At 34.7% G+C, this 14,276-nt stretch overlaps 1 protein-coding gene across 3 annotated transcripts in view; it reads right to left on the bottom strand.

The window, feature by feature from the left end:
- LOC114343772 (protein Teyrha-meyrha-like) overlaps window positions 1-14,276 on the bottom strand; it is a 542,521-nt gene that overhangs the window by 398,238 nt on the left and 130,007 nt on the right. The window lies entirely within an intron of this gene.

Raw genomic sequence — 14,276 nt, 5'->3', positions numbered from 1 at the left:
AAGAAATTTTAAATGAAAAAAGAAGAGCTAGAGCCAAATGGCAGCGGTCAAGGAATCCCCGGGATAAAACACAATTAAATCGGTTAACACATCAACTGCGTACAGCTTTAATCCAGGCCCGTAATGAGACTTTTAAATATTACATCTCCAACCTAACACCTAATGACCATTCATTATGGCAAGCGACCAAAAAATTCAAGAGACCGATAACATCTATTCCACCAATTAGAAAATCGGATCTAAGCTGGGCAAAAACTGATGAAGAAAAATCAAACACATTAGCACAACACCTCGCCCAGGTATTTAGTCTACATACAGAAGTCAATGCTGAAGATGAAGAAGTATACACATTTCTCGACGCTCCTTGTCAATTATCACTACCACTGAAACCATGTACACCAACAGAGATCTGGAAGGCGATAAATAAAATAAACCCTCATAAGGCTCCAGGTTATGACTTAATTAATGGTGATGTACTAAAGCATTTGCCTAGAAAAGCGATAGTCCTGCTAACTATTGTATATAACAGCATGATGAGACTGTGTCACTTTCCTATTCAATGGAAATACGCACAAATAATTATGATTGCGAAACCGGGCAAACCGCCTACAGAACCCTCCTCCTATCGTCCTATAAGCCTTCTACCAATAATGTCAAAAATTTTCGAAAGACTTCTTTTAGTCCGAATTCTCGAAAGAATAAACATAAATAACATAATACCTGACCATCAATTTGGCTTTCGACAGAACTACTCAACAATACAGCAGTGCCATAGGATTGTAAATTATATAAAAGAAACTTTAGAGGGAAAGAAAATGTGTGCGGCAGTATTCCTTGATGTGGAAAAAGCATTTGATAAGGTGTGGCATAAAGGTCTGTTGTATAAAGTGAAAAAGAATATGCCTAATGAAATATACCTGATATTAAAATCATATCTGAACGAGCGATTTTTCCAAATCAAAGTAAATACCTCACTTTCCAAATATCATCCTATACAATCCGGAGTACCTCAAGGTAGTGTCCTCGGTCCCTTCCTTTATCTCCTTTACACTGCTGATATACCTGCTGATGATGACATTACTATGGCCACATTTGCCGACGATACAGGAATCCTTACATCAGACGATAACCCAGATAGAGCTTCTAACAAACTGCAAAACTATTTAAGTTCACTTCAAACATGGTTAACAAAATGGAAGATTAAAGTAAACGGTGAAAAGTCTTCACAAATTACGTTCACAACAAGAAGGATCGACTGTCCACAGGTTCATATTAACAACATTCCTATCCCCTTAAAATCAGATGTCAAGTACCTGGGACTCCATTTGGACCGAAAGCTGACATGGAAGAACCATATCAAAACCAAGAAAGCTCAACTAAATTTAAAAGTCAGACAAATGTATTGGCTGCTAGGTAAAAGATCCCAGTTATCATTAGAAAACAAAGTATTATTATACAAAATTATACTAAAGCCGATATGGAGTTATGGTATAGAGTTATGGGGCTGCAGCAAACCGAGCAACACTAAAATACTGCAAACTTTTCAATCAAAGACGCTGCGCATGATAGCGAATGCACCATGGTACGTCTCCAATATAACTATCCATAATGACCTTGGGATACCATTCATCGAAGATGTTATTAGACTACAGGCAACCAAAGCCCAAGAAAGAAATTTCGCCCATGAAAGTCAAACTATTCAACAACTCTACCAGCCGCTACTTGTGGGAAGAAGACTGAAAAGGACATGGCCAGAGGACCTAACTGATTAGGTGTATTGGAGAACCATCGATGGATGGTGCCCAAAGCATGCCAGGATTCAAGACTTTGCTACTATTTGCTAAATACTCTGTGTTGTAATTGGAGTAGATTGTAAATTTGCACTTAATAAAATGAAAAAAAAAAAAAATATGTATATGTCGCTAATAACCTCCGAGGTTGATGCGACTATTTTGTAAAATAAAAAAAAAAAGAATAAAGAAACATGTATAGAAAAAATAAAGAGAGAAATAGATATAATGAATAAACAAACAAAAATTATATGAGAAAATGGAGAAGTACTTTTAGTAAACGTATGCTAAAACTTAATATTTTTTGGCACAGTGTTCTACCTGATCAATGATTTTCTCACTGCATATTTCAGCTGCAGTTGAAAATCACTGCATGAGAGCCATACATACCGTAAACACACCACGGTAAATGTTTTTTTTTTTTGTAAGTGACAAATTGCTGAACATAGGCATGAGTTATATTCGTTTAAATAGTGGTGTTTATAACGGTTCCGCTTGAATTATTGTTCAAATAGGAATCATGTAATAGGATTAATTTGGGTGGAATGATGTCGGTCTAGTTGCAAGGGATAAACTATACTCTGCCCTATTGATATACAGTATTCAGTGTAGTATGGAAAGTGAGGTAAGTCACAGGATTTTGGCCTGTGAGCTTTTCTGTTTCCATTGGCGTTACTATATAATTTTGAAGGGTTTGAAAAATAATTAAGTACTTTAAAATAGTGAAACATAAAATTTTTTATTTAAATTATACATTTATTTATTATTATAAATGAATAAAGAACATAGTTAACTTTTAAACCTCAAATATATTTTTACATCCCTTAAATATAATGTTGTTCTGAAGCTATTTTCTTGTGGCATTTTGCAATTAACTAGTTTTTATGGGAAATAAGCCACAATTTTACTAAATAAATTATTTTATTAACGTTTCGATGCCCAAATCGGGTGCCGTTGTCAAAATACAAAAAATATGCTTTTTTTTACAACGACACCCGATTTGGGCGTCGAAACGTTAATAAAATCATTTATTTAGTAAAATTGTGGCTTATTTCCCTAAATATAATATCCATTCTTATTTTATTTCAATTCTATTTTTACCGCAAACTTCTTGGGCCCCGTCTTCCTTCTACTTTTTTCTGCATTAGTTGCAACAGTCCATATCTTTCGTTGTTCCTCATGATGTGACCGAGGTATTCGATTTTGGCTGTTTTTATTGTGGTTAACAGCTTTTTTCTTTGTCTATCCTCAACAAAACACCCTGATAAGTAACATGATCTTCAGGATTCGACGATAAGTGTATGTTTTTACTCTTTTTATTAGCTGATCGTTCGCACTGATTCATCCAAACTGCTGTTCCTTCTTGGAGATCATCATACATTTTGTTTTCTTAGTGTTTAGTGAAAGTCCGTATCTCTGGCTTACTTGTGTGATTCTATTCATTAAATCATGGAGGGCTTCAGTACTGTCAGCGAATACCACCCTGTCGTCTGCGTATTTTATGTTATTGATACATTCTCCGTTAATTCGAACTCCAGATTCAACATCATCCACTGCTTCTTGAAAGATTTCCTCAGAGTATTTATTAAACAGCAATGGTGATAGTATACATCCCTGACGGACCCCACGTTTGATTTTGATATCGTCGGATTCTCGTGCCTTTGTCCGGATAGACGATGTTTGATTACAGTACAGATTGATAATAATTCTTAAATCACAGACGTTTATTCCAATATTGGTTAATATCAGCTGGTCGTGCTTTACCATATCGAAAGCTTTAATGGTTGGGTTAGTCTTTTACTACTTATTTGTGTAGTATGATGGATGATGGTTCCATTCCCGTCTTCTCTATGCTTTCTATCGTATAATTTGCTGTATTTTACAGGAAGTCTCTCCTTTGGTTATTGAGTATTTTGCCTAGATAATCGAATCTCCAGAATTGTTCGAAATATTTTTATTTGTTTTCTGACCAGCTTGTATCCTTGAACTTGGTACCTGTTTCATTTCCTCTACCATTTTGTCCATTATTGAGTTGAAGAGTGATAAACTTAAGCTGTATATCTGCTGGATTCTAGAGTTGATATCTAGTTCTGATGATTCGTTTTTTGTCCATGTTAATGTTTTGAATTATGTTTACTATTCTGTTGTATCACTGTTAACTAGTAATTGTATCATATCTTCTCATATAAAGTAGTCTAATATTTTAGTCAGATTTACTAAGAATATATAGACAGATTCATATTACAATGCGTTCTCACTAATTTACACAACAGTTCCAAAAATATTAAAACAATTAAGAACTTCTTCTTTTTCTTTCTTATATGTAGGGTTTAAAGCCCGTTTCTCCTTCAATATTAGCCTCCTACATTGTTTAAATTATCGCACCATCTTTTTCTGGGCCTGACAATACTTCTTCGTCCATTTAATGACTTATCTCGTGCTATTCGTACTATCCTTTCCTCTGCCATTCTACTAATATGTTAGTTCCACTCCACTCCTGTTTCCGTTTTGTCGCCCATCCATTTATGTCTTCTACATTGCATGCTCTTCTTATGTTTTCGCTTCTCTCCCTATCCAACAGACTTTTCCCTGATATTCGTCGAAGTATTTTCATCTCTGTTGTTTCTAGTAGTCGCCTCGCTTTAGATGTGTCACGTCTTGTCTCCGCCGTGTAGATATATCAATATAGGCATAAATGCTGCTTTATAGATTCTTGCTTTTGTATCTTGTCTTAGGTGTTTGTTCTTCCAGATTGTGTCATTAAGAGATCCCGCCATTTTACTTGCTTTAAAGCTTTGTTGCCGTACTTCTTCTTCAACATCTCCGTAACTAGTTATATCTATCTATTCCTAGATGTCTAAACCTTGCTTCCTGCTTTATTATTTTCCCATCAATTTCGATTTTGCATCGTATTGGGTATTTAGATGTTGTCATACATTTGTTTTTTTCTGCTGATATTATCATATTGTATTTCTTGGATTATTTCGTCCATTATTATATTAAAGAGCAGTGGGCTTAACGAGTCACCTTGTCTGACTCCGTTTTGTACTGGTATAAACTGTGTTAGTTTTCCATTTATCATTGCCTATATTCGATTATTGAAGTAGATGAAGAACTTGAAAGAGTATATCATCCAAACTATAACACCAAGCAAATGAGAAGACTAGTTTAAACGTCTATTAACCGAGGTCAAAGAAGCTTTCCTTGCATCTGGATTCAAGAATACAGAAAATATAAGATTGATAGGACCACCCATCTGAGTAAAGTTTGCCGAATTAAAAAAATAACATAAAGAAATGAAAAATGGAAAATGAGGGCATATGAATAAGAATTTTTGTTACCTGTAGTATCAGAAAAACTATATGGAAAAATTCTAAAAAATCATTGAATATGAGAGGAAATGGAATTTGAAGGTCAAGCTAAATTTTGCAAAACAATTGGCGATCTAGAAGGTTGAAATATTAATTTTTTTATTTCGAAAAATTTAAAAGACATAATATATGCACAGCAAAACAACATAACAACACATACGCTACCACTGCTTTATTTCCCTAGCCTGTGAGGACTGTCTCCCTGTTCCAATTTCAATAAGGCCATGCCACTCCAAAATGACTATTGCAAACGGCTATTTAGTTCAGTCAACCGTAAAGCAGGTGTCCAGGAGTCACTTATCTATTGTGCTATTGACAAATAATACCATAATTGATATCTAGTAAGGTATTTTAGTGACTAGTTCGAGCAAACTCGTTTGCTTTTGTTGATTTAATTTATTCTGATATGGTGTGGTTTTTAAATTCTGCAATCGAGATAAACAAAAACAAAATCATCCATTTAAAACTATTGTCTTGACTGTAACAATATTTCAAATGATATAAAATGGAACGCATAACAAAACAAAATTATATAGGCAACAAAACAATTGTTAAAAATACTTAAAAATTATGAAACATACAAATAACTTTTTGAAACAAAACTGAATTTGAAGAAAGCCAAAACATTTTATAAGAAAAAATGAACATAATACAACACTGTAAAAGGATGGAACCGATCCCAGAATTGTTATCATCTAATAGTAAAGATTAGACTGTCGGGTAGATTTAAGTAAAAACCTTAGCAAAGGCATTCTCATCATCACTGGTTCGACAACCCTTATTGGGTTTTGGCCTGTTCCAGGATTCCTTTTTTCTCCAATTTTTCATTTTAAGGCGGTTATATCATTTTTTATTTGTTCTACGTATATCAACTTCAGACAGACTTTTAGACAATAATGATTAAACAACGGAAACAGAAATAAGGGCCAGGATAAAAGTAGCAAGAAATGCGTTTGTAAAAATGATAACAATTCTATTCTCTGCAACAAAGACCTTAGATTACAACTGAGAGTAAGAGCTTTGAGATGCTACGTGTTTTCGACACTGCAATATGGACTTTAAAGCTGGACATTGAAGCAAGAACACATAAATAAGGTACAGTTATTTGAAATGTGGTCTTACAGAAGGATGCTTAGGATAGCAAGGACACAGAAGAAAACGAACACGGAAGTATTGCGAGAAATGAGCAAATAATACGAAATAATAAACACAATAAAATAAGAGAAAGTTACAATATCTGGGACACGTCATGAGGGGACAGCGATATAAAATGGTAAGACTGATAATACAGGGAAGATAAGAAGAGGAAGGAGTAAAGGAAGAAGGAGAGTGTCATGGTTGAAAAATTTAAGTGACTGGTTTAAATGCAGTTCTATAGAACTTTTTAGAGCAACGGTAGATAGAGTAAAGATTGTGATGATGATATCGAACCTCTGATCGGGAAACGGCACTTAAAGAAGAAGAAGATATCAGCTTCGGACTATATCTTGTTATTTTTCCTACGGCACTTGTCATTCATAAGTGACGTTGCACATTATTCTGATGGCTGCGTTAAACAGCGTGATTCCACGGTAGTTTCCACATTCTGTTTCCTTTTTTATATAATGGTGCAATAATCCCTCTATTCCACTCGGCTGGTAACTGATTATGCAACCATATCTTTGTCATCAGCTTATGTAGTATGTATTTTTACTAATTTCTCTCCTCCTTCCTTCAGTAGCTCCGATGAAATAATGATCCTAGCCAGGTGATTTATTGTTTATTTTTACATTATCTACTGTTGTTCTAATCTTGGATCTTGTTGGGAACTCATTTCTCTGTTGTCTGCTTGGTCTAATGGCACATCATGGTTCGCCTACCTCCTATCTCTCTCAACCTTTTCTTTAGAATTTATGTACTGTCCATCTTCTTAGTATTTCTTGCTGTTCTGTTTATATATTACCTTTCTTATCCCTACACGGCTTGAATTATTTTCTGCTTTTGTTCAGTTTCTGGAAAACTTTCTTGTTTCTGTTTGCCTACTTGGTTCTTACAGTTTTTGAAGCTCTTTGTTCATATGTTGTCTCTGCTTTCTTCGGCGGATCTTCTTTTATTATTGACGTTATTTTACGTGTTAAGTAGGAACTTTAGCAAATTACGAGAACATAAAATAATTTAGCCTTTAAACTTTAAAGTATTTTGAACAACTTTCTTCTATAAGTTTGTTTCTTCCATAACTTCTTTTTTCCTCCTCCTTCTCTAACGTTACTTTGATAGTTTAGATCTTTAATACTCTAATACCCTAGTCTACATATCTAATCTCTGGAATGAAGAAGAAGACGATCTGTTTCCTGTTGTAGCTTTGATGATTTTGTTATAAAATATTAATTATCATTGATATTTAAAATCCTAAATTTAAAAATTGCATTTTTCTGTTATTAAAAATAAGATCCTACTGACTGCGCCAATAATAATTTCGAGGATGAAATTATGCATTTTAATTCGTGTAAAATCTTGTAATAGCCTGTAGCAGTTGATTTAATAAAAGTGAAATATGGTGTGAGTGAAATTGAATAAATTTATAATAGTATTTAAAACGAAATGAAATGATGCAATTACACATTTGACTGGGAGTAAAGCGTGATTTTGTATTCAAGCGGTGTCGTTACTTGTTAGTGGTCGTGGTTGTTGTAACGAGTGGTGGTGTCGACGCGGCGCGACGCTTAGCATCGGGGCGCGACTCATGCCGCGACGCCAACACGTACGCACTAATTGCACGCTGATGAGAACGTGCGTTTTATACTTTACTACTGTTGTTATTGCCAATTTTATACTAACAAATGCGGCTAATTGTTCTTCCTCCTATATAAATCCCAACATAGCTACGACGACGCAACATTCAATGGTTAATTATTGATTTTTTTCTTTTAAATATTAATCCATTGCCGTGCACTCATTATTTATTTATATGCGAACTTTTTATATAATAGTTTGACGTAAGGTCGTGTCTTATTCAACGCTCAATATGAAACTTTTTCTTCTAATTGATGGATTCGACCGTTACTTGATGTAAATTCATTTTATCTAACAATAAAACTGATGCTTGTGCTAGCATCAGAGAAGATAGAATTAAAAATGAACATGATTAAAACAAAAGTCATGACATATACAAATAACAGAATAAATATAAATATAAATAACGTAAATATTGAGGTTGTTGACGAATATATATACCTGAATCAAATAATCAAAGCTAATAAAGAGAACCAAACAATTGAAGTACAAAGAAGAATCAGATTGGCGTGGACAGCGTTTCGAAAGTTAAGATGGATACTAAAAAGCACAAAGATACAATAATACCTAAAAACCCGTGTATTTGATCAGTGCATCCTTCCTGTTCTGACGTATGGCTCAGAAACATGGACATTAACAAAGGCCAGCATAAACAAAATAGAAATAACTCAGAGAAAAATGGAAAGATCCATGTTGGGAATAAAACTGCAGGACATAAAATCAAACAAATATATAAGAGAGAAAACAAAAGTAAAAAATGTAACTGAACATATAACAGGGTTAAAATGGAGATTTGCGGGCCACAATGCGAGACAGGAAGATAAAAGATGGAATGCTGAAATACAAAACTGGGAAACGTGAACAGGAAGAAGAGGAAGAGGAAGACCTCAGATGCGATGGAAGGACGATATTGTAAAAGCTACAGGAACTCACTGCAAAAGCGCAGCCAAGGACAGACAAATATGGAAAGATTTCGGGAAGACATGTGTCCAAAGTTAAACCACAACCAATCAAACTGACCATGTGCTGATAGACAAAAGGGCAGCCAGTAGTATCTCCGATATGAGAACATGACGAGGAGCGTGCTGTGGATCAGACCATCTTTTACTACAAACCAAATTTAGATGCATAGTTAACAGGGAAAGAAACGAAAGACAACAAAGAACAAACAAACTGGACCTGGAAAAACTGAAGATTCATGAATGTAAAGAGAAGTTCGAACAAGAAGTTGCAAATGAGTTAAGGACGCTAGAACTGCACTCCATAGAGGGCAAATGAAGTAATATTAAAACAGCAGTACTGACAGCAGCAGCGTCCACCCTGGGAAACAAGAAAAAGGAGAGAAGAGGAGCATGGTTTGATGATGAGTGCAGACAAGCAATAGAGGAAAGAAATGAAGCACACAAAATGTACATAACGAGAAGAACACGGGAAAGACGAACATTATTTGAAGTCGCAAGACGGAAAGCAGACACGATATGTAGAAATAAAAAGAGAGCCTATGAAAATGAACAAATGGAAAAAATGGAAGAAAATTTCAAAAACAGCGAAATTCGAGGGGCTTACGAATACCCAAAAAAGATAAAAAGTGGGTATAAGCCTCAAACAAATCTATGTAAAGATGAAAGTGGGCAAATAATCAGTGACCAACAGAAAGTCACAGAAACCTGGAAGCAATATTTTCAGACCCTACTTGGACCACAAGTAGACATGGAAGATGAAATGACTATGAACTACGTAGAAGAGAATGGAGTAGAAGCTCCAACTATAGAGGAAGTTCTCGATGCTATTAAGGCCCAGAAAAACAATAAAGCTCCGGGAGTTGACGAAATACCAGCAGAACTGTATAAGGTAGGGGGCGACCACCTAGCAAGTCACATCCACGCGCTCATCAAAGACATATGGCAAGAAGAGAAAACTACCGTGGAATCTCACGTATATTATAAATCAGCGGCTCCAACGACTAGCAGAAAATATTATTAGAGAGTATCAGATGGGCTTCCGACGGGGAAGATCGACACTGGATCAAATATTTACAGTCAAACAGATCTTGAGCAAATCATGGGAACACGATATTGATGTTCACAACGTGTTTGTAGACTTCAAACATGCATACGACTCAGTCAAAAGGAACAAACTATTCTATATATTGGCTGAATTGGCAAAACCACACAAGCTAATAAGACTCATTAAAGCCACAATGGATGAAACTCTGGTATGTGTATGAATACAAAATCACCGGACAGACTTTTTCAAAATTTCGCAAGGACTAAAGCATGGAAATGGGCTGGCCCCAACATTGTTTAACCTGGCACTGGAGTATGCGGTTAGGCAAATGCAAACTGGACGAGGAAACCTACTGACCAACTGAACGGTTCAACTGGTCGCTTATGCCGATGATATTAATATTATGAGTAGAACATCAACAGGAGCACAGGAAACATACGCAGAGTTAAAAATACAAACAAAAATTTTAGGTCTTGAAATTAGCAATTAACACAGGAAAAACAAAAATAATAACTCAGACGAGAAGAAAAAATATAGTCCCACAAAACATTATATAAACTGCTCGTCAAAAGTTAGGGATATAGAAAATTTTGCTGAATTTTTATAGTAGATTTTTTCGTGAACAGATTAACGGATTCCGCTAATTTTTTTTTATTATTTTATATTATTTACACAGTTATGCAAAGGTTTACTCAAATTTATTTTTTGTACTTATACCGGGTGAAAGAAAAAATAAGTTTCTCTTGTGTTAAGTTTGAGACACCCTGTAGTGAGAACGAGGTACAAATATGACTATACATCAGAATAATATTATAGTATTATGTTTTGTGAACATTTTGTTTTTTGAATGTCCCTGATATCTTTAGAAATACAAAAAATAGACGGTTTTGTAATTTAACATGTGTTTTAACCGAAACAAAAGTTTGAGACACCTTGTAGGGAGAAAAAGGCACAAAGGTGAGTATACCTCAATATTTGGTTTTAGTCTCATATTTTGTGAATATTTTATTTTTTTAATTTCTCTGATATCTTTATTAACAAAGAAACTAGACGATATTACTCTTTAATATGTGTTTTAACTGACGACATGCATCACATCACACATGTGAAACATAGAAAAACATATTAAAGAGTAATACCATCTTGTTTCTTTGTTATTAAAGATATCAGAGAAATTAAAAAAATAAAATATTCAAAAAATATGAGACTTCAACATAATATTGGGGTATAATCACCTTTGTGCCTTTTTCTCCCTACAAGGTGTCTCAAACTTTTGTTTCGGTTGAAACACAGGTTAAATTACAAAACCGTATATTTTTTTTGTTTCTAAAGATATCAGGGACATTCAAACAACAGCATGTTCACAAAACATAAGACTACAATATTATTCTGATGTATACTCACATTTATACCTCGTTCTCCCTACAGGGTGTCTCAAACTTAACACAAGAAAAACATATTTTTTCCTCCACCCGGTATAAGTACAAAAAATAAGTTTGAGTAAACCTTTGCACAACTGTGTAAATACTAAAGAAAATGCTAAAATAAAAAAAATTAGCGGAATCCGTCTATTCGCGAAAAAATCAACTATGAAAATCAGCAGAATTTTCTATATCCCTAACTTTTGACGAGCAGTTTATAAAGATGACATTGAAACGGTTAGAAAGTTAACATATCTGGGAGTAGAAAGATATGCCGACGGATCAGAAGATGGAGAAATACGGAAGAGAATAACGCAGGCAAACAGAGCTTATTTTGCCCTCTCCCATATATATCGGTCTAAAAATGTCCACCGAAATACAAAGATGAGAATATATAAAACCTAAATTCGACCAATAACATGCTTTGGCAGTGAAGCCTGGGTCTTTGAAAGAAACATCCAAAAACAAACTCGACACATTCGAAAGGAAAGTACTGAGGAGAATACTGAGAGGACCTGCGAGGGAAAACGGAATCTTCAGAAATCGATACAACAACGAGCTTTATCAACTTTATAAGGAAACACCCCTGCCAGACTTCATTAGAATACAAAGATTGCAATGGGCCGGACATGTGATAAGAATGGGAGAGGATAGGCTACCAAAAAGAGCACGGAATGCTAGAATGCAGGGAAAGAGACCGGTTGGAAAGCCAAGAAAGTGCTGGGAAGACACGGTAAATAGCGACGCACAAGCCCTTTTAGGAGTCCGTGTATGGAGAAGAGCAGCCACAGACAAGCAGGGAGTGGAGGCAAAAAATAAAGGAGGCCAAGGCTCAATTTGGGCTGTAATGCCGTAGAAGAAGAAGAAGAATGTGTTTAAAGTTAAATAGAAATGGGCTAAAGAAGAAGAAGAAGAAGAAGAACAATAAAACACTGGAAACTTTTATTTTCAATACTGCCACAAAATTTATTACAAGTTATTATCACAGCAGATTCGGAAGAGCGCCTTTCTCAAGTGTTGTATTTTATTATGTGTCTGCACTTTAAAGTTTAGTGTGATTTTCAGTTTAAAATTAGAGTTAGAAGATTGTTTTCTTAGTTATTACTAATTTTCCCACCACTACGCTTATTCTATTTATATAAATCTTCTGGTTACTTTGTTAATACCTCATTTGTACAAGGCCTACAAAGTTGTATAGATAATATCCTATGGAAATACGAAAATTAATGTCATACCAACTTTTGATGTATGATCTGTAATTATATAATATGTACTTAATATATTTTAAAGTGTATCGTATTAAAATGTCTACTTGATCCATAAATGGAGATCTGTCACCGTATTTCAGCTCATGTCTATGGGAAAAGAATTTATTACTTCGTTTGAAAAATATAATACTAGTACATTAATACGAAAGAAGTAAAATAAAGAGGTATAGACAGAGATTAATTCTAAGAGGAATTTTTAACGCCAAAATGAATGGAGAACCCTTATAGATAAAATATATGAAAAGATAATTTAGAAAGTTTCGAATAAACAATAATAAGTAAGATACTGCTACTGAGTACTCCTAGCTTCTATAACTCAAGAAGATGTATTATTATTATACTGCAAATATTACTACTTGCTAGTGTAGTTGAGAGTTGTAAGAAAGCAGATCCTGATCTGAACATACGGAGAACCAAAATACTCGTAATAAATAAACAATAGAATATAAAACCGTCTATATTATGTAAATAGTACCAAACTTGAGCAAGTTGATCAAATTGTTTACTTTCGATACCAATTAAATTGTAACGCAGAGAGTCACGGCCAAATTAGATCTAGGATAGAGCAGGCCAGAGTCTCTTTTAGAAAGATGTCCAAGGTATTATGCAACAGAGACCAAATTGGCATTGAGGATCCGCCTAATTCGCTGCTACGTATTCTCGGTCTTACTTTATGGTGTCGAGTCCGGGACTGTGAATAAAATCGATCTAAATCGCCTTGAGGTTTTCAAAATGTGGTGATATAGAAGAATTTTATAAATTTCTTGGGTGGAGAAAATTCGAAACTTCACGATACTAGAACGTCTCAGCAAGACTACTGAGATTATAAAAAGCATCAAGAAGAGAAAATATTATGCAAGAGAAAATAGCAGGCAAACGCAGTCCAGGACGAAGAAGAACCTCATGGTTGAAGAACTTGCGAGATTGGTATGTTGTTGATACAAGCATGCTGTTTTGGGCGGCAGTGCATTGAATTAAGATAGCTATGACGGTAACAAACGTTCTGAAAGGTCATGGTACATGAAGAAGAAGAATAATAAGATAACAAAACAGTACAAAACAACAATGTAGCTAGCGTTATTTTTATAAATCACAGCAGATGCCTTGTATAGTACTTTACTTTCTGGAAATTAATCACATCGACTACTTCTAGATAAAAATATAACTTATTTTATCCTTATAATTCCTTTTCTCATAGAAGGTTGGCTATCATCAGAGCTATGCTTATGTTATTTTATTAGCGACCACTCTAAAAAGATCTAGTAGGTTACAATTGTACCATTTCCTGAGGTTTCTCAATCAGGAAATTCTTCTTTTAAACCCATATATTTTCCTGCATAATAATTATTTAAGCAGATGGTTCTTGTGTTCAACGGCGGATCCAGCAACCTTGCAAGTAGGGGGCAATGAAATAAAAAATTTTCTCGTCACTCGCGTACGCAGGATTATTTTTCGGAATGGGCTGTTACTTTATTTCTTTATGTACCATGTCCTTTCAGAACGTTGGTTACTATCATAGTTATCTTAGTTTTATTCACTGCCACCCTAAATCAACCACGAAGTGCTTCTTCGTCCTGGACTGCGTTTGCTTTCTATTTTCACTTGCATAATATTTTGTAGCAACCTATATTTGAAACATCTCATTAC

The sequence above is a fragment of the Diabrotica virgifera genome, chromosome 10 (genome assembly GCF_917563875.1).
Source record: "Diabrotica virgifera virgifera chromosome 10, PGI_DIABVI_V3a".
Classification (NCBI taxonomy): Eukaryota; Metazoa; Arthropoda; class Insecta; order Coleoptera; family Chrysomelidae; genus Diabrotica; species Diabrotica virgifera.
The sequence above is the reverse complement of the archived record's forward strand: the minus strand, read 5'-3'. Positions and strand labels throughout refer to the sequence as shown.